We start from the raw sequence: 22,038 nt of genomic DNA on the forward strand, positions 1-22,038 counted from the left end.
TCCTGTCTCAGCCTCCCGAGTAGCTGGGATTACAGGCACACACCACTACACCCAGCTAATTTTTGTATTTTGAGTAGAGACAAGGTTTCACCATATTGTCAGTCTGGTCTCGAACTCCTGACTTTAGGTGATCTACCTGCTTCGGCCTCCCAAAGTGCTGGGATTACAGGCATGAGCCACCATGCCTGTCCTGCTTTCTGGTTTTTATGATTATCATTAGGTTTCTTATTTGAAGTTTTTCTACCTTTTTGATTTAGGTGCTTGTTGCTATAAACTTTCCTCTTAGTACTGCTTATGCTGTATCCAACAGGTTTTGGTATGCCATTATCTTTTTTTTTTTTTTTTTTTGTAGAGAAATTTTTCAACTTTTTTCTTAATTTTTTATATCGACTCACTGGTCATTCAGGAGCATATCTTTTAATTTATTGTCTATGTATAGTTTCAATATTCATCTTGGTATTGATTTCCAGTTTTATTCCATTGTGTTCTGAGAAGATATTTGATATAATTTTAATTTTCTGAATATTTCAAGACTTGTTTTGTGGCCTTATATATGGTCTATCCCTGAGAATGATGCATATGTTGAGGAGAAGAATGTGTATTCTGCAGCTGTTGGGTAAAATGTTCTATAAATATCTATTAGATCCATTTGGTCCACAGTGCAGATTATGTCTGATGTTTTTTGTTAATTTTCTCTCTGGATAAACTCTCTAATGCTGGAAGTAGGATGCTGAAATCTCCAGCTCTTATTGTACTGAGGTCTCTCTCTCTCTTTAGCTCTAATAACATTTGCTTTCTATATCTGGGTGCTCCAGTGTTGGATGCATGTATGTTTACAATTGTTATATCCTCCTGCTGAGTTGACCCTTGTTCATTATATAGTGACCTTCTTTGTGTCGTCTTATAGTTTTTGTCTTGAAATCCATTTTATCTGGTATAAGAATAGCTACTCCCGCTTTTTTTTTTTTTTTAATTTCTCTTGGCATGGAATATCTTTTACCATCCTTTTATTTTCAGTCGAATGTGTCTTTCTAGGTGAAGTATATTTCTGGTAGACAACAGATTGTTGGGACTTTTGTTTTTTATGTATTCTGCCACTCTATGTATTTTGATGGGAAGAGTTTAGTTCATTTACATTCAAATTATTATTGATAAGTAAGGACTTACTCCTGCCTGTTTGTTTATTTGCTTTCAGGTTATTTTGTGGTTTTCTTTTCCTTCCTTCCTTCCTGTCTTCCTTTTAGTGAAGGTGATTTTCTTTGGTTGTCTTAGTTTCTTTCTCTAAAAATTTTTTTGTATGTATCTGTTATACGTTTTTAAATTTGAGGTTACCATGAGATTGCACATCACATTTTTAGCCTGTAATTATTTATTTTATTTTATTTCTAATTATCCAACTTTATTTTTCAACTGCGGTGTCAAGAAATGTCACAGCTGCTAGGGTGAATGTACAACTTCTGCAGCTTTCAAACCCAGGCAGGAAGCTACCTGACTGCACAAGACAAGCCATGAGGTGCACTGTTCAGGAAGAAATGGCTGGGTCTCTTTAACAATATTAGTTTAGAGCATTTTAAGGTAACACACACCCTAGTACTGCTTACAAGCCAAAGGAGAAAGGGCAAGGTATCCATCATATATCACATCCCTTCGAACAGGGAAATGAGCATCAATTCTGTGGGAACAACATCTTCGGATTACACATCAACTTGTTTTGCTTGGACTTCCATGGCAGCTGCAGCAGAAGCAGCCATGGTTCCACCGCATTCTGCCTCTGCTGCCTTTGTCTCAGCCCCACTTCCAGCCTCCGCAGCCTCACTTCTGGCCTCGTGGCCCCCTACTCAGACGCTGTTGCACAGAGCATGTGCTCTTCCAGCAGATGTTCAGCCTGAGGATCACTACTGTTGTCCGCTGTATCCACAGGGCCTTCAGACTCTCCTTGCTCTCCAGAGCAGTGCTCCTTCCCCATCTATAGCCCTCACTGCTGTGGTAATCTCCTGGACCAAGATATCTGCCGCCACCTCCTCAGGTGTCTCTTCCGTGTCCTCACCTCCTAAATTGCCATCTCCTCCCATTTCTGTGTCACCAGTTTCACTGGTGTAAGGGGCCTCACACCCGAGGTATCTGTCTGTTGTTCAAGAAACTCTTAGCCATATGGAGACTGGTTTTCTTGAATTGCTCAGCAGCCGGCCCAGTCTTATAGGAGGCCACCAAGGCAAACAAAGGTGGCCTGGTGGCTGGGGTTGCTTCCATGCACATGGCCTCTTATGGCCCGGAGTGAGGCACCTACAATTCCAACTCCCTCATTGCCAAGATCAACCAGCGTTGGGACATGGTGTCCAAGGAGGAAGGCAGGGACGGGAGCGCCACGGTGGGGAGGGCATGCAGGGCTGGGAGAACTCCTTCCACTTGCAGACCTTGGAGTCCTATGACTCTATGCCCTGCCTGCCAGAGCACAGCCCCTACCGCCCCAGTTACAGCTACGACTATGATTTCAACCTGGGGTTCCACCGCAATGGCAGCTTTCAGCGGCAGTACAGTGAATGTCGACACCTGGCCCTGGAGTAGGGCTCCCTCGATGGCTTCATGCTGGGCGGGGCCAGGGCCATTTCCAGGACCAGAGCAATCCCGGCACCTTCATGTGCAGCGACCCCATCAAGACACCCTCGGCCTCCCCTGAGCCTCTATCCATGCCCTAGAAAGAGCTTAACCACGTGAGTGGATGGGGTCTGGGAAGGCCCTCTCCCCAGGCAGCAGACTTCTTGGCTCTTCTCCCAGTCCATGGCTCCTGACTAAGGCTTGATGGGCGTGCAGGGGGCGGGTGGCTATGACAGTGCTGGCCTTATGGATGTGGTCACTTGTAGGACCGGATGCAGGATCAGGATCCACCCAGAAGGAGAGGGTTTGACCCTTCAGACTAGATGGCATGGGAAGGAAACAGAAGCAGCTCCAGATTTGTAAGGAGCCACACGCCAAACTAGCCTGGGTTGACAGCGAAGGAGGTTTCTCAGAAAATGATCTCCTGGTAACTTCCACTCAGGAGATGAAGAATTCAAAGGTGAGGATGAATTCTGTGACTCTGGTAGGCAGAGAGAAGGACAACGAGATGAGGAAGTGAAGAAGAGAAGGGAAAAGTAAAGGAGGAGAGACAGGATGCAGGACCACGCAGCCGACAGGATTCACTTGGCCTCTTCCGTGTGCAAGTTCTGTAGATTTGAAGAGGAAGAGATCCAGAAGCATCTGCAAAGCAAATTTCACAAAGAGACACTGCACTTTATAAGCACCAAGCTGCCCAACAAGGCAGTGGAATTCATCCAGGAATACATTATAAACAGGAATAAGAAAATTGAGAAGAGGCGTCAGGAACTCATGGACAAAGAAAGCACAAAACCAAAACCAGATCCTTTCAAAGAGATTGGCCAGGAGCCCTTTAAGAAGATCCAAGCTGCTCACTGCCTGGCCTGTGCTGTGCTGATCCCTGCTCAGCCACGGCTTCTCCAGCCACACCTGCACTCCACTGACCACAATAACCTATTTTTTAAATTAATGGCAACTTAACATTGAATGCATAAACAAACAGGCAAAGTGAAAACTAATAAAAACTCTACACTGCAACTTCATCTCCCTGCTTTTTAATTTTTTGTGGTTGTCTTATACGTCTTTCTATACTATGTCTTGAAAATTTGTTGGATTTCTTACTTCTGATAGTTTCATCTATTAGTCTTTCTACTCAAGGTATGAGTAGTTTATGAACCAGAATTACAGTGTTATGATATTCTGTGTTTTTCTGTGTACTTACTATTACAGGTGAATTTTGTGCAATATCTTCAGATGAGATGAATTATTGCTCATAAACATCATTTTATTTCAGATTGAAGAACTCCCTTTAGCATTTTCTTGTAGAATAAGTCTGATGTTATAAAATCCCTCCGTTTTTGTTTGTCTGGGAAAGTCTTTATTGCTCCTTCATGTTTAAAGGATATTTTTATTGGATATTGCCGAGACCAGCTCGGTTGGGGAGACCCTAACCCAGCAGCGCAAGAGGAATTAAAGACACACACACAGAAATACAGCATGTGGAGTGGGAAATCAGTGGTCTCAGCCTTCAGAGCTGAGAGCCTCAGGCAGAGATTTACCCACATATTTATTGACAGCAAGCCAGTGATAAGCATTGTTTCTATAGATTATAGATTAAATAAAAGTATTCCTTATGGGAAATAAAGGGATGGGACGAAACAAAGGGATGTGTCTGGCTAGTTACCTGCAGCAGGAACATGTACTTAAGGTGCAGATTGCTCATGCTATTGTTTGTGGTTCAGGAACACCTTTAAGCAGTTTTCCGCCCTGGGTGGGCCAGGTGTTCCTTGCCCTCATTCCAGTAAACCAACAACCTTCCAGCATGGGCATCAAGGCCATCACGAACATGTCACGGAGCTGTGGAGATTTTGTTTATGGCCAGTTTTGGGGCCTGTTTATGGCCAGATCTGGGGGCCTATTCCCAACAGATATACTATTCTAGGACAATTTTTTTTTCCAACACTATGTGTATGTCATGCCATTCTCTACTGGCCTATAAGCTTTCCACCGGGAAGTCTGCTGCCAGACACACTGAAGATCTTTGTATGTTACTTGTTTCTTTTCTTTTGCTGCTTTTAGGATCATTTCTTTATCCTTGACCTTTGGAAATTTGATTATTGAATGTCTTGAGGTAGTCTTCTTTCGGTGAAATCTGCTTGATGTTCTATCACCTTCTTGTGCTTGGATATCGATGTATTTCTCCAGGTTTGAGAAGTTCTCTGTTATTATCCCTTTGAATAAACTTTCTATCACTCTCTCTACCTTCTTTTTTTTTTTTTTTTTTTTTTTGATAGAGTTTTGCTCTTGTTGCCCTGGCTGGTGGCAATGGTGCAATTTTGACTCACTTCAACCTCCACCTCCTGGGTTCAAGCAACTCTCCTGCCTCAGCCTCCTGAGTAGCTGGGATTACAGGCATGTGTCACCATGTCTGGCTAATATTTTTGTATTTTTAGTAGAATGGGGTTTCCTCATGTTGGTCAGGCTGGTCTTGAACTCCCGATCTCAGGTGATCCACCCGCCTCAGCCTCCCAAGGTGCTAGGATTACAGGCTTGAGCCACTGCGCCCTGCCTACCTTCTCTTTAAGGTCAATAACTCTTAGATTTATCCCTTGGAGGCTATTTTCTGGATCTTGTAGATCTTCTTCATTCTTTTGTATTCTTTTTTCTTTTCTCTCCTTTGACTATGTGTTTTTAAATAGCCTGTCTTCAAATTCCTTAATTCTTTCTTATGCCTGATCACTTTTACTGTTCAGAGACTCCAATGCATTTTTATGCATGCAGTTGCATTTCTCAGCTCCAGAGTTTCTTCTTGATTTTAAAAAGTATTTCAATCTCTGTTAAATTTATGTGATAGGATTCTGAATTCCTTCTCTGTCTTATCTTGACTTTCATTGAGCTCTTCCATAGAGATATTTTTAATCTACTCTCTGCAAGGTTACATATTTCTGCCTCTCTGGGATTGGTCACTGGTGACTTCGGTAGTTCATTTGGTGAGGTAACATTTTCCTTGATGGTCTTGATGCCTGTGGACATTTTTCAGTGTCTTGGAACTGAAGAGCTGGATATTTCTTGTAGTCTTCGCAGTCTGGGCTTCTTTGTACCTGTTTCTATTGGGAAGGCTTTCCAAGTGTTCAAAGGTACTTAGTTGCTGTGATCTAAGTCTTTGGTCACCGCAGCTGTATCTGCATTAGGGGGCACCCCAAGCCCAGGAGTACACTAGTTCTTGCAGGCTCACAGAGGCACCACCGTGGCACTCTAGGGTCAGATTTGGGAGAATTCTCTGGATTACCAGTCAGAGATCCCTGTTCTCTTCCCTTACTTTCTTCCAAACAAATGGAATCTTCATCCCTGTGCTGAGCTGCCTGGAGGGTGACAATAACACCCCTGTGAGCATCACCACTAGGACTGCACTGAGTCTGACCCAAAACCAGCACAGTACTGAGTCCCACCCAGGCCTGCAGTGACCACTGCCTATTTACCACCTATATTTTCTCAAGGTCCAAGGGCTCCACAATCAGTAGGCGGCAAATTCCGGTCAGGCTTCTTCTCTTCCATTCAGAGAGGTGAGTTATCCCAGTCCCTGGGTAGGTCTAGAAATGGTGAGCAGGAGTCAGGACCTGGAGTTGGGAACCTAGGAATCTACTTGGTGCTCTATCTAATGTGGCTGAGCTGGCACCCAAGCTGCAAGATTTTTCCATCTTTTCCTCCCCTTTCCTCAAGTAGAAAAGACTCTCTCTGTGGCCACCACTGCCACAGGCCTGCAGCAAATACTGACTTGCTAGTGCTGATGTTCAATCATGACCCAAGAGTTCTTCGGTTCACTTGTGGTGAATATCGACAGGCCTGCATCTCTTGCTTCAGGGTAGTGGGCTCCCTTCTGGCCTAGGGCAGGTCCAGAAATACCATGCAGGAGTGATTCCAGGCCTGGAATCAGGTATAGCAGAATCCCACTTGTGGCTGAACTGGCACCCAAGCCGCAAGATAGTCTCCTTTACTCTTCCCTCTCCTTTCCTCAAGCAGGAGTCTCTCCCCATAGCCACCACAGATGGAAATGTGCTGTGTTACACCTGAAGCCAGCATGGTTCTGAGTCTCGCCCAAGGCCCATGGCAATACTGCCTTGCTATCACTGCTAGTTATTCATGACCCAAGGGCTCTTTAGTCAGCAGGTGATGAATCCTGTCAGGAATGTATCCTTCCCTTCAAGGCAGCAGATTCCCTTCTGGCTCAGGGTATGTCTAGAGATGTCATCCAGGAGCTAGGGCCTGGAATGGGGGCCTCAGCACTCTGCCTGGTGACTTTTTCTCCTGTGGCTAAGTTGGTATTCAATTCACAAGACAAATTCCTTTTTACTCTTCTCTCTCCTCTGCTCATGTGGAAGGAAGGAGTCTCTCCTGGATCTGCAAGCTGTACTGTCTTGGGTTGGAGAAGGGGTGATGCAAGCACTCCTTTAGCCACCTCAGTTGGTGTCTCACTAGATTGCATGCACCCCAAATTTACTGTCTCCAAGTTCAGCACAGCGCCAGGACTTTCCCAGGAATTATATCCTTTGTGGCTGAAACTGCCTTCCAAGTTAATTTAGAACCCCAGAGCCCTTTGGCCTGTGGTGGTGTGGCTTGTTGGAACTCATGTTCCTACTGCTGGGGCTGACCTAAATAATCCCTCCTTGGGCACTAACTGAGTCCTGCCCCTTCTTACTTTCAGCTGTGATAGGATAGCACTGAGTTCCAATGCAACATTTCACAATCACTGTGCTCTCCCTCCCTCAAGCACACAGATTTTCTCTCCGCATCATGTGGCTGCTGCTGGGAAGTAGCGAGGGGTGGTGTAGGTGATTTAAGATTGTCATTTTTAGCCTCTTTCCTTAATATGATGTTAAAATAAGGTACTGTGGTTGCTTGCTTGATTTTTGGTTCTTATGAAGGTGCTTCTTTGTGTGGATAGTTGTTCAATCCAGTATTCCTGTTTGGGGGAAGATAGATGGAGTGCTCTGTTCAGCCATCATGCTTTGCCTCACTCTTCTCTGTTTTGTTTATATATATAGTTTTAACTGCACTTAATATTTTGTTTCCTTATTTTCTTATAAGTGATTAAATATCACTTCCCATTAATTCATCCCATACCTCTTCTCCAGAACTATATACTTTCATTATGTCCATACATTATGTAATTCATTGGTTTAATTTTGTTCTTTGATAAACACTCTTGAGGCCCTGTCCTTTTCTTCTCTAATCTGAAGTTTATTCTCTAATTCTGTGGGATAGCTTATGTCTTGTCACATTGTCACCTTGGGATTGACATTTAACTTGATCCTAGCAATTCCTATCAACTCCTTTCTGCATTGAACCCTCCCTTTTTTGTTTTCATTTCTTCATTCTTAATTTATGACTTTAATTTTAATGGGCCATATCTTATAGTAGCACATTGGAAATTATATGAAGAAAGTAAATTTCTTGAGGATTTGTACGTCTGTTAAAAAATAATTATAACAACTTCTTAAGAACTTCTTAGATGCCATACTCTACTCTTTGCATTTTATGTGTGTTTACTTATTTAATCCTCAGAACCCAGTAAGAGAATTATTGATTTCCTGGGAAAGACAAAAACTTAAGAAATTGAAATTTAAACCCCAAATTATGTAGACACTTGCTGTTCCAGAATTAAAACCCCTGAAATCCGACTCTAAGTTTGTGTTTTAACCCTACACTATGCAAACACCCAACAGCATTATTCTACCATCACATGTGATGAATAATTATATTTGATGCAGAATTCTAGCTTCCACTGTCACCGACATATTTTTTCTCTTTTTATTGTTATTCCTTCTGAAATTCCTATTGTTTACGTATTGTGTGTGGGTCATCTGGTTTTTGTCATCTTTTCATGTTTTTTTCCTCCATTTGTGTTCTGATTTTGTAACTTTATTTTCCAACACTTTACTATTGAGTTTTTAATTTTTTCTAATATATTTTAAATGTCAAGTATTTTTTCTTTTTCTTGTTCCCTTTTTGTATACTTATAAACAGTATCTTTTGTCATTTTTATACATATATAAACTGCACATGTTCTCTGTATGATAATCTTGCTGAGCTTTTTCTTGGGGAAATTCAACTGTCAAACTCTCTGTTTCTCTAGAGAGGAATTATTTATCATTCTGCCTGAAGACTGCAAACGCAGTAGCCAGTGTTCTCACAGCAGAGTGGAGGAGGTGGTTTTACCATGCTCTATATAGATTTCCAAAGATGCTCACCTTTCCACATAGTATTTTCATCCTCAGCTATGCTTGGGTCCCCAAGTCTGAAGCAATGTCTGACTTAAGCTGTTTAGACAACTGATCTTCAGTTCAAAGCAGGTGATTATTCCTTACACAGATTTCCAAACAATTCTCTTTTTATCAGCCCAACATACACCCAACTATCAGAAGTGCCTCCAATTTATGCAGTTCTGTGATTCAAATGTGTTTTTGCTGGGTTCTACCTACGATTGCATTAGAATGCACTTCTAGTTCTAACCAGTTATCATGTCTTCATTTGTTTTTAGTTTTCTTTCTTTCTTTTCTTTTCTTTCTTTCTTTCTTTTCTTTCTTTCTTTCTTTCTTTCTTTCTTTCTTTCTTTCTTTCTTTCTCTTTCCTTCCTTCCTAGTTTCTTTCTTTTCTTTCTTTCTCTCTCTCTCTTTCTTTCTTTCTTCTTTTTTTTTTTTTTTGTTTCAGTCTCACTCTGTTGCCCAGGCTGGAGGGCAGTGGCGTGATCTCGGCTAGCTTCAGACTCCACCTCCCAGGTTCAAGTGACTCTCCTGCCTCAGCCTCCTGAGTGGCTGTGATTACAGGTGCCCGCCACCACACCCAGTTAATTTTTTGTATTTTTAGGAGAGATGGGGTTTCACCACGTTGGTCAGACTGGTCTTGAACTCCTGACCTCAGGTGATCCGCCCGCCTCGGCCTTCCAAAGTGCTGGGATTACAGGTGTGAGCCATCGTGCCTGGGCTGTTTTCAGTTTTCTACAATATATTGCTGTTTCTCCTATTCCATTTTTGATATTATGGTGTATCAACTTTTATCTCTTTTCTGACATTTTAGTGTGATTTCAGCATGAAGCAGATGTTTCTCAGAAGTTTGTCTTCATTCATAAATAGAACCCAAGACCTCTAAGTTATCACTGGAAAAGAGAATATCCTCAAAAAGAGAGACATGTGGACCCTGGAGACATAATAATTTACCCCGAAAATTATGTTTATTCTGTTATTGTTATGCTACTGGCAGCAACACTCTGACCACTTCTACCTAACCAACTGCCCTTTTAATGTAGATCAAAATATGAACAGCTTCCTTCTCTTCTTTCCTCTTTTACTATGTTTAAAAACACTTGATTGTTTTATAAATATGTAATTGATTTGAAGATAAGAAAAATCATTTAAAAGTGGAATGTAGTATGTAAGTAAAGGATCTGGCTAGCAAGGTCTTAACACATCCATGTGGGCCCAAGATGTAAGAAAATAAAGATCATGAAGAAATTACTGACTCCTAATTTTATGACCACTCTCCTCTCATTCCACAGATGTACTTCAATTTGAAGGACAGCCTTGTTCACAAGCAAAGGTGAGTTATAGAATACTTCTGTTTACCCATTAATTATCTATTTACATGAAATACTTCACTTGCAAAGTTCCAAAAGTACAGAAAATTCTTTCTTCTTTCAGTAGAAGATTGTATATAGTATGTGTAATGTGTAATGTGAATTGTATATAACAGAGGTGGAGGATAAACTTCACCAATTAAATCATTTTTCACACTTCACTAACAATATGTTGAGAGGAAAGCTTATAATGCAGAAGATGTTAAGACTGGCAATATTTTTCTCCATCTACAACTTCAATGGCAGGTGGTTATTTTGACATTGTCTGTGTCATTTTCTATCTTAAGTGGTAGAATATGCCATCATTTTAAGTATCAATATATGTTATTGCTTATAGAAAACAATCAGGGGATAGGAAATGATTCTAAAATATGTATATTATTTTCAAGAAAAAGGCAATAAACTCAAAGGTAGCAGGAAAAGTTCAAAATGTGAGAGGAGAACAAGAGAGAAAAATAATCATCAAATTGTTTAACTGTTAGAACACAACAAGTCAAGATATCCGGGCTGGCGAGAAGTGGGTTTTGAGAAGAATGAATTGTTAATAGGAAACTTACATAAGCATATGATTTAGAAGGAAACATTTTCAAGTTTTGCACAAAGAGATGATTATGACAGTATTTCAAGCAAGCATTTGAGCTTATGAAAATGAGTTTTTAAATGTATAGTTGTATTATACAAAACATCATTGCTAATCTGTTTTGCTTAAGATAGTGCCATCAAATACCAAGAAATTTTTAAATACTTTTGAAAACTGAAATTTGAGATTCCAAACTTTCAATATTACAGGAGATAAGTATAAGAGGGGGTTCATTGTTACGTCTAAACTTAGAAAGAAAATATGGCTCCTATATTTTGACAGAATATTTGCCTTACATGTACCCAGACCTGATTTCTGGAAAAGTCAGATACAATTGATGCTCTATCCTCCTAAACGAAAAATAAGCTTTCCAATATTGATTGTAAGCATGTATTTTGAAATCACTGAAAATAACAGTATTTGACAACTTATCCACACTATGGGTTAAATTTTTTAAAAATGCTACAGCAGTAAATTTAATTTGGAGAATTTTGTAAGTGCATAAAAAGCGAAAAAATTCACATCTTCCTCCATACTGTGCCACGTCTCCTGTACAAGAAGTAAATATATTCCCCTCACTCACTACAGTTCCTATAGAATAACAAAGGCATAGAGAAAGTTATGACGATTTTTTAAAGAATAGCATATCACAAATATTAATCAGTAATTATAGATTCTTCCATGTGAAATTTAGGGCAATACCTCATTTTTGAATTTCTTTCAGGTTTATGTTACAGTAGGAATGTCTTAGATTTAATACAGAGAGACTATGCTTCAGGGTAGGAGCCATATCTTTCTCCTTCATTTCTTTGCCTCTATATTTTAATTTAATATCTGTTTGTCTTACTCAGTACATGTTTATTGAATTATTTTTAAGGATGAATGAAGAAATAAGTAAATGCAAAAAATATCCTCAGTCAAAACACAAAATACTCTCACCAAAGTATAATTATTATTTTATATTATTTATTGAGTATGGCTCTACTCTCAATATATACAAATGATGCCTTAGCCTTCCTTCCTACTTTAATAATATATTTGACACTTAAAGATTCTCATGAATTTCAAATACACTTTGTTGTTTTAAAGACTATAACCAAAATAGTTATTTTCTTGAAGTTTTTAACCTTATTTGTACATATTTTAATTCTTGAAACATAAAATATTTGGCAAATAATTTTATTAAATCATTACAACTCGGTATCTTTTCAAATCAAAGACAGAAACCTACAAAATACAATGACAGCTACTAGGCCAATGATTCTCAAATGTGAGGTAGCACAGAAATCAACTGGGGAGCAGGTTAAAAGTATAAATTACCAAGCTCTTCTGTCAGAGATTTTGGCTCATCTGTCATCAAGTTTTATAGTTGATTTCTGATGCAGTTGGTATAGGATCTTATCTTGAAATACACTGGACTACAGTGTCATTTACATGATTGCAGCTATTGTGCCATGGTTTGGTTCTTCCAAGAGCTGATCTGAGATTAGGATTCTAGTGATAGAACTTTATTTTTGGAGTGAACTTTATATGAATAAACAAAAAAGAGAGGGATGCAATAGAGGAAAGGGTTAGCCCTAATAAAAGGTGGACTATTAAGATATTTTCTACAGTAACCAACTGAAGCCTAAACCCTGAGGAGTTTCTGATAAATGTCACCATAGACATACCTCAATATTATTTCCCAACAGGGAAAGAAAACTTGGGTATTTATATCCCAACTCCCAAGAGTCCTTGGTAAAGGCAAAATCCAAGTTAAATGTAAAATCCAAGAGATGTTAGTTTCTCATCATTTTCAATCTGCTTGGGGAGTTTAACAGGGCTATCTGCAGTTTGTGCACAATTGATCTTTAGCACAAGTGCAGACTGGCAAGTGGAAGTCACACAGAGTACATGGTAATAATGTCCATAATAGCTGAATAACATGGATCAGATACTGACAGTGTCTACCAGAGATTGGGTCTGTATATTTATACCTCCCTCTTTTGTGCCTAGAATTTAGTAAGCAACAAATATTTTTAATAAATAATGAATGAATGAGAGAAAGACAAAGCACTAGTAAATGAAGGATTCACATTCTGTTCAAATAAAATGGGAACAGTGATTAAGGCAAAATGAAAAGCTCTGAGAACCAGGGAGCTGACAGTCATGCACCTTAAAATATATTTTTCTCTTACATGATTTGTCATCATCTTAATAGGCACTATAGAATTGTCTGTTTTGTGTTGGCACCTTCTCTCACTCATCACCTTCAGAAATATTTTCTCTAGAACTATTCCCAATGGGATGATGCAACAGATTTTAATGGAAAGCTTCATGTTACAACACAAATGTTTGCTCCCAGTGAATATCCTTCTGCCCTCCTTATTAAATATTAATTCATTTTGTCTGTTTGGTCTAATCTTAATGTTTTTATAACAGCATTATTTTAAATAATCAAAAGGACAAATAGGAAATATATCTGAAAATTTCACACTTAGAAAACAGCACAAATAAATCTATATCTAATTTTTTCAGTCATATGTGCATACTTTACTACATACACTCACACAAATGTATATATCCTTGAGTAGGACACGTGACATGAAATCCCTTGAGATCACTGATGCAGATAGAAAGTGGGATGGCCTTTCAGAATCTCTGTCTTATCACCATGTCTCATATTTCTCATTCAAATCTCAAAGAATCAAGGACACACTCTTGGAAGCTGAAAAAACTCAATATTCCAAATATCTGACTCATATTCTGCTTGGGACTTACAGGGATTGGGGATGTATAAGCAAGTAATCATTTACTCCTAAATTAAAATTCTTTCACAAGAATGTGAGAAATATTCATTTCCACACTCATACCAGTTACTTAGTTAAATGCAGGGGTTACAACCAGAAGCCTTAAAGATATCAATGAGGTAACACAGAGGTGTCAATTAGTCTAGGTGCATATTGGTGCATGACAAATGACAAAAAGAAGGGAGAAGTAAAGTCTTTGAATGGGACAGTAGACATCTTGCGTAAAGTTATTCAAATAAAGGAAATATAAAGTATGTATACACACAAACACACACACACATACACACACACACGTCTTTTGAAGTCCAAATAAAACTTTTCAAAAACAAAGTTGCAGTATTTAATTTAGGGCAAAGAGTTTTCTTCCTTAAACAAAGCAGTTTTCTAGTTTTAACTTCAGATGATGCCCTTAAAGTGTAGTAATTCATAGCCATTTTAAATTTTCTGTTAATTTTCTATTCTGTCATATAATTGAAATCTTCTTCCTGCCATTCTTTGGAATATTTTAAGGAATGTTTGCACATTTGGACAAAATCCAGAGCTGTAAAGTTGCCTAAATGGATTACTTGTTATCTAAATATTAAGCAGTGAAACAGAAAGTGCTTAATAGGACCTTATGGTCCAGTGAGCAGGGTAAGGAAACGTCATAATGGATTCTCCAGAGTTTGTAGTCAGGCTTATTTGGAACGTAGCATACATGACAATGGACATCCAAAGGGCATTCCTTAGGTGTCTTTTGGAATAAGTATTATGCATGGATCTAATCAAATTCTAGCACCTCTTTCTTGCCAATATGATCTTTGCAGATTACTTAAACTGCTTTGGTAAGTTGCATAAGTTGCTTTGGTCAAGTATTGTGAAGATCAGTGGATAGTATTTAAAGTACTTGCACAATACACAACACATAGTAAGCACTAAATAAACATTGCTTTCTGTTATTTTATTATTAACATTATTATTACGCCTGCCCCAAGACCAGTGGCACAGAATACACAAGCAACATTTAAAGAACACTTAGGAAAAGATAGAAATAATAGTAGTAGCTGACATCTATTCAAAGATCACAATGTTTCAAAACTGTACAAAATGCAGGAACTCATTTAATTCTTCTATCAATCCTATTTCATTTCCAACTGTACAGAAGAATCTGAGCCTCTGAGAGATGAAGCCTCTTGCTCTAGGTCAGGTAGGTAGGAATGGCAGGGCTGGCATTTAAACCCACAGAGTCTAGGGTTAGAGTCAGGCTCTTAACTAATATCCTATACTATCTCTTGATAACAAGAAAACAGTCATTCCAGATAGGAACCACATGGATTAAAATGCCATTTAGGGCACGTAAAAAAGGAATAGCAAAAATGAATGAAAACAGAGGAGAAAAGATTTATTTTCCTTAGCTACATGTGGCTCACAGTTTACACCTATAAAGAATGAAACAGGAACCAGAAATTAAATACTACAACTGTGCTATATCAAAAGCATAAGTGTTATGTCAAAAGCATAAAAGCTATGTTAATGTCGGTATACTTTGTTTATGACTAAATAACCTGTATAGTTAGCTGCATAAAGCATGTTATTGGGTGTGTTCTGCCATTATCAATTCGTCTTGTTTTTGTTTTGTTCTCCTTTATTTTTATAATGTTGTAAGTTAAAAATTTTCTTTTCCTATATTGATTTAATAACATATTATAATGAACAGCACCTGACAATTACAGTCATTATTCTGATGTTCCACTAGAGGAATAATATTCCTTATTTATAATACGTAACGTTATATTACTTAGTGTGGGATTTATTTACATTCATGTGTATGTATTTCCCCAAGGTTATTCTGCCCTTCTTTGTCCTACATATCATTTTCTACAAGAGAAAACAATTTTATGTATGTGCTTGTATGTATACACACACACACACAGAGAGAGAGAGAGAGAGAGAGGTCAAACGCACATAAAACACAATCTAAAACAAAACACGTTTAGGGAATAGTTTTTGTTTCTCTTATTAGTAGCATTCAGTTGTACTTTGGATCCACAAAGTTAAATTATTAGCCTAATACTGTGAATTCTTTTATTATAAAATCACAGCAAAACTTACATTATATAATAACATTTGACCAATTTCTTTATATTTACTAATAACCACATTGCATACATTGTGAAAAAATATATTTCCATCAAATATGGAAATTTGGTCCCAGAATATTTTAGTGACCTGACCAATGGCACTGAGGAAATTGGGCTAAAACAGGATGCAGTCCAAGTCCTCAGACACCTGGCCTACTTCTTCTCATCTTCCCAGGCCAAGAGACACAGAAGCAGCAAAACTGTGCATCGCCAGACTAGTCCATGAATGCTTGAAGCAAAACATGCTTTTGTGGTGCCACAAACATTCTTAAAGCAGTTTTAGCAACACTAAAATGAAAAACAAAAGGAACATGGGCTCTAGTCCCAGGAAAGCCATGTTTTCTAATGTTTCCATTTGAAATAAACTCTGCATTCAACTCCCTAAAGCAACATTATTATGAACATGATTTTATGTGGATAAATTACTACTATATTTCAGCTGCACTGTGGGTTAAATAGGCTTTTGTGGGCTACAGTGTAGATATCATTACCTCATATACCGCTGCTACTACAGAAAAATGAATTTTGAGTCCAAGCTAATTTTTAAAAAATTATTAACATTGAAAATATTCCCTGGTAAACTGTTTTACTTTCACAAGACTGAAGATTTAACTATTACTACTTTGGGGCAGAAATGATATTGTATTCTCATATGTGTTCCATAGGGGTATTTTATTCCCATAATTTACCCATTAAAGTATCTTACCAATATGTTAGGTTGAAATATGTAAAAACTCCAATATTTGATCATTTTGAGCTGTAAAAGTAGCAATTCCATATAGTGTAATTTAATATACAAATATACAGTAGCTCAACTCTCTATTGCTGATATTTCAAGTCTTTTCTATATTTCCCATTACACAATGGCAACACCTAACCATAGGCAGTCATATTATCACATTTTGAACATTTTGATTAATTTTATTTATATTTAAACACTATTTATTTAGCATCTCCTATATTCCAGTCATATCCTATGTGTTTTGTGTGATAAAAGTAATACAAATTTATTGTTGACATTGCACAAAATATAGCGAGACGGGCAGATCACGAGGTCAGGAGATAGATACCATCCTCATGAACATGGTGAAAACCCGTCTCTACTAAAAAATACAAAAAAAAAAAAACTAACCGGGCGAGGTGGCAGGTGCCTGTAGTCCCAGCTACTCAGGAGGCTGAGGCAGGAGAATGGCATAAACCCAGGAGGCAGAGCTTGCAGTGAGCTGAGTTTCAGCCACTACACTCCAGCCTGGGCGACAGAGCGAGACTCCGTCTCAAAAAAAAAAAAAAAAGATACAAATAATAAATGTCATGAGTAAATGCAAAAATACAACTAACAATTTTGTAATCAGTTACTTGTTTTAAAAATACATAAAAATAGGATCACTATATGTATGCAGTTATAATTTTTAGATGTTTGTATTGTGTACATTTAACTGACACTCTCTTTCCTATGTCAGAAAGTATTTTTGGTATACAGACATTTCAATGGTTGATAGCACTCCATGGTATGGCTCCACGCACATCATCTGTATTAGGCCACTCTTGCATTGCTATAAATAAATGCCTAAGACTGGGTAATTTTTTTTCTTTTTTTTAAAGATGTTTAATTGGCTCACAGTTCTGCTGGCTATATAGCAAGCATAGTGCCAGCATCTGCTTCTGGAGATGCTTCAGGAAGCTGTTTCTCATGGTGGAAGGCAGAGCAGGAGCAGGCATCCCACAGGGCAAAACAGGAGCAAGAGTGGAGAGGAGGTGCCACACACTTTAAATGATCGGATGTCACATGAACTCAGAGCAAGTGCTCACTTATCACCAAAGTGATGGCCCCCATCATCTGCCTCCATGATCCAAATACCACCAGGCCCTACCTCCAAAGTTGGGGATTACATTTCAACATGAGATTTGGGTAGAGACAAATATCCAAACTACATCATTTTGCCCTCTGCCCCTGCTCCCACCCAAATCTCCCATCCTTCTCACATTGCAAAATACAATTATAACTTCCCAATTATCCCCCAAAATCTGAACTCCTTTCAACATTAACTGAAAAGTCCAAAGTCCAAAGTCTCATTTGAAACAAGGCAAGTCCCTTAAACCTATGAGCCTGTAAAATTGAAAAGAAATTATTTACTCCCAAGATACAATGAGGGTATAGGCATTGGGTGAGCCTATGCCTCACCAAATCAGCCAAAAGAAAGGAGGCAGAGGTAGTCATTAAATGTTAAAGCTCTGAAATAGCCTCCGCTGACTCCATGTCTCACATCCAGGGCACACTGTTACAAGGGTTGGACTCCCAAAGCCTTGGGCAGCTTTGCAAGGTTCAGCCTCAGTGGCTGCTCTCATAAGTTGTTGAGTGTTTGTGGCTTTTCCAGGCACAGGGTCCAAGCTACCAGTGAAACTACCATTCTCAGGTCTGGAGGGCAATTTCCCCCTTCTCACAGTTCCATTAGGTGGTACCTGAGTGGGGACTCTGAGTGGGGGTTCCAATCTCCCATAGTCTCCCTTGGCATTGCCCCAGCAGAAGTTCTCTGTGGGGGCTCTGCCCATGCAGCAGGCTTCTGCCTGGGTACCCAGGTTTTCCATACAACCTCTGAAATATATGCAGAGGGTACCAAGTCTCATTTACTCTTCCACTCTGTGTGCCCACAGGCTTAATGCTACATGGAAGTCACCAAGGTTTATGGCTTGCACTCTCTGAAGCAGTGGCCTGAGCTGTACTTGGGGTCCTCTGAGCCAAGGCTTGAGCTGGAGTGGCCTGGATGTGGGGAGCAGTGTGTTTAGATTGAGCAGGGCAGTGGGGCCTTGAGTCAGGCCCCTGAAACCATTCTTCCCTCATAGGTCTCAAGGCCTGTGATGGAGGGGCTGCCATGACAGTCTCCAAAATGCTTTCAAGGCCTGTTTCCCATTGTCTTGACTTTCAGCACTGGACTCCCTATTAGTTAGTAAGTTTCTCTAGCAAATGGTTGTTCCACAGCCTGCTTCAATTGCTCTCCTGAAAAGGCTTTTGCTTTCTCTGCCACATGGCCAGGCTGCACATTTTTCCAACTTTTATTCTCTGCTTACCTTTTAAACAGAAGTTTCAACTTTAAGTCATTCCCTTGTTCCCACATATGAGTACAGGTTGTTAGAAGTAGCTAGGCCACATCGTGAATGCTTTGTTGCTTAGAAATTGGTTCTAGCAGATACCTGAAATCATTACTACGAGGTTCAAAGTTCCACAGATCTCTAGGGCGCGAACAAGTCCTTTGCTAAGGCCTAACACGTGACCTCTGATCCAGTCCTCAATAAGTTCCTCATTTTCATCTAAGACCATGTCATCCTTGACTCCATTATCCATATCACTACCAGCATTTTGGTCACAACCATTTGACCAGTCTCTAAGAAGTTCTGAACTTTCCCTTACCTTCCTGTGTTCTTCTGAGCCCTCCAAGTGCTTTCAACCTCAGTGTGTTACCCAGTTTCCAAGTCATTTCCACATAGTCAGGTATCTTTATAGCAATACCCCACCCCTCAGTACCAATTTTCTGCATTAGGCTATTCTTGCATTGCTATAGATAAATACCTGAGATAGGGTAATTTATAAAGGAAAGAGGTTTAATGGGCTCATCGTCCTGCAGGGTTCACAGGATGCAAAGTGCCAGCATCTGCTTCTGGGGAAACCTCAGGAAGCATTAACACATGGCAGAAGGTGAACGTGGAACAAGTACTTCACATGACTAAAATAGGAGTAAGAGAACTGGGGGCGATGAGGAAGTGCCACACACTTTTAGAAAGCCAGATCTCATGTGAACTCAGAGCAAGAGCTTACTTACTACGACCAAGGGTAAGGCCCAAGCCATTAATGAGGGCTCTGCCCCCAGGATCCAAACCCCTTCCACCCGGCCCCACCTCCAAGATTTGGGATTACATTTCAACATGACATGTGAGCAGAGACAAATATCAAAACTATATTACCATCTCATTTCTACTCCAACTTTTGGATAGTTAGGCTAAAACTAATTTCTCACTTTCTGAAACATGATGGGATGAGTGTTCTTTCTTATAAAATTTGCATGCATCTCTGATTCCAACCATAGGAAAATATTTTCTTAGAATTTGACTTTCTGGATTAAAAAGTAGGTTCATTTTACTTTGTTACTGGAAATATCTTCCATATTATTTTAAAGGACATATTCCTTGAAAACAACCCAAACATTACAGAAGCCAACCAAACCGAAATGAACATTATACATCCACTTACCAGGAAAAACCACTGTTGATATTTTGGCATATATATGCCCAAATATATAAGGCCCAAAGCTTGATAGCTACTGTGTAATAAAGAGGTTACATTTACGTTTATGTTTTGTCATTGCATTTGTTTTCATTTTAGAATCAATTTTGGGATAACATATACATAAATAAGATACAGGTATTTAAAGTAGGAAGTTACACTAATTTTGAAAAATGCATGTATCTGTGCTATAATCACCACAATCAATACACAGAATATTTTGAACAGCGTAAAGGCTTTTCTTTTATCCATTCCTAGTCAGTCCCAGCTCTCATCTAGGGCCCCAGACAACCCACTCACCCACTTTCTATAACTATATATTAGATTTGTCTATTTTCCATTTTTAGATAAATGAATTCATAAAATTGCCAGCATGTACAGTTTTGCATCTGTTTTTATTTAGCAGAATGTTTTTGAGATTCTATTTTGATGAACATATTTGAAGTTTTCTACTTTATCACTGAGTGCTGTAGCCTTATATGAATGTGGCAGGCAGAATAATGTCACCCCAAATATGTTCATGTCTTAACTCCTAGAATCTGTGAAATGTTACCATACATGGCTATAGGCACTTTGCAGCTGGGATTAAATCAATGGCTTTGAGATGGGGAGATTTTTCTGAATTAACCAAGTGGACTCAGTATGATTTCTTGATGTGACAGTTAATTTAATGTATTAGCTTGTCTAGGTTATGATGTCTGGTTTTTCTTTTTTTTTTTTTTTTTTTTTTTAGTTAAACAATAGTATAGATGTTACTGTAAAAATGTTTTAGATATGTTGCTAACATTTTCAATCCATTCTCTTAAAGTAAAATAGATTATACTTCATAATGTGGGTGGACTTTATGCAATCAGTTGAAGGTTTTAAGAGCAAAGACTGAGGTTTCTTGAAGAAAAAGGAATTCTGCCTCAAGAAATTATGCCTGAGTTTTCAGCCTGTTGGCCAGTCCTGCATATTTCAGAATTGCCAACCTCTATAATCTTATAAGCCAATATCTTAAAATAAATATTTCTGTCAGTGTGTATGTATGTGTGCACATGAGTAAGTGTGTGTGTGTGTAACTTTTTTTGTAGAAACATTACTGACATACATAGATGTTTGGTCAAAGGGGCATGTGACCACAGAAGACTAGTCAGAGATATAACGTTGCTTGCTTTGAGCGTAGAGGAAAGCGTTCACAAGCTCAGGAACCTGAGCAGCCTCTAAGCTGGAAGAGGTGAGGAAACATACTCTCGCCTCCAGGAAGAAAAACTTGCTGACACCTTGCTTTTAGTCCCATGAGACCTATTTTGTACTTCTAACCTCAGAACCTTAAAATGATAAATTTATGATATTTCCATTGCTAAGTTTGTGGCTCATTATGCAACAATAATTTGTGAACAATACATTTATTTATCCATTCACTTCCTGATTGGCAAAGTAATTTTTTTTCTAATTCCTTTGTGTAATGAATAAAGTTGATATAAACATTAATGTACAGTTGTTTGGATAAACATATTTTTCCTTCTAATGAGTGAATTCATAGAAATTCGAGTCACAATTTTCTGTGGTGAGTTTATAACTCTATAAGAAACTACAAAAGAATCACCAAAGTGGTTGTAGCATTTTAAAGTCCCAAGAAAATATGTAAGAGCTTTAACTGTTTCACGTTTTTGTCAACAATTTGTCCTATCAGACTTCTAAAATTTCAGGCATTCTAATAGGTGTAAAGTATCTCATTTTTTTTAACAGTTTTATTGAGATATAAATTACATACCCTAAAACACGCTTATTTCAAATTTAAAATGTTATTTTTTGTAAATTCACAAAAATATCACCAAAATCAATTTTAGAACATTTGCATCACTCCAGAAAGTCTGTACATATTAGCAGTCATTCCCAATTTTGCCCCAAATCTTCCTCACCATTACTACCCATCCATAGATTACCATCAATCTATTTTCTGTTTTTATAGATTTGCTTATTCTAGATGTTTCATATAAATCAAGTATATAATATATAGTACTATGGTTTGAATATGTCCCTCAAAAGTTAATGTGCTAGAAATATAAACCCCAATGAGGTTATAT

At 38.6% G+C, this 22,038-nt stretch overlaps 1 pseudogene; it reads left to right on the top strand.

Annotated features, from left to right (window-relative positions):
• Positions 1-1,659: 1,659 nt before the first annotated feature.
• Positions 1,660-22,038, top strand: part of LOC113224752 — a 151,174-nt pseudogene continuing 130,795 nt past the window's right edge.

The sequence above is a fragment of the Piliocolobus tephrosceles genome, chromosome 14 (assembly GCF_002776525.5).
Source record: "Piliocolobus tephrosceles isolate RC106 chromosome 14, ASM277652v3, whole genome shotgun sequence".
NCBI lineage: Eukaryota > Metazoa > Chordata > Mammalia > Primates > Cercopithecidae > Piliocolobus > Piliocolobus tephrosceles.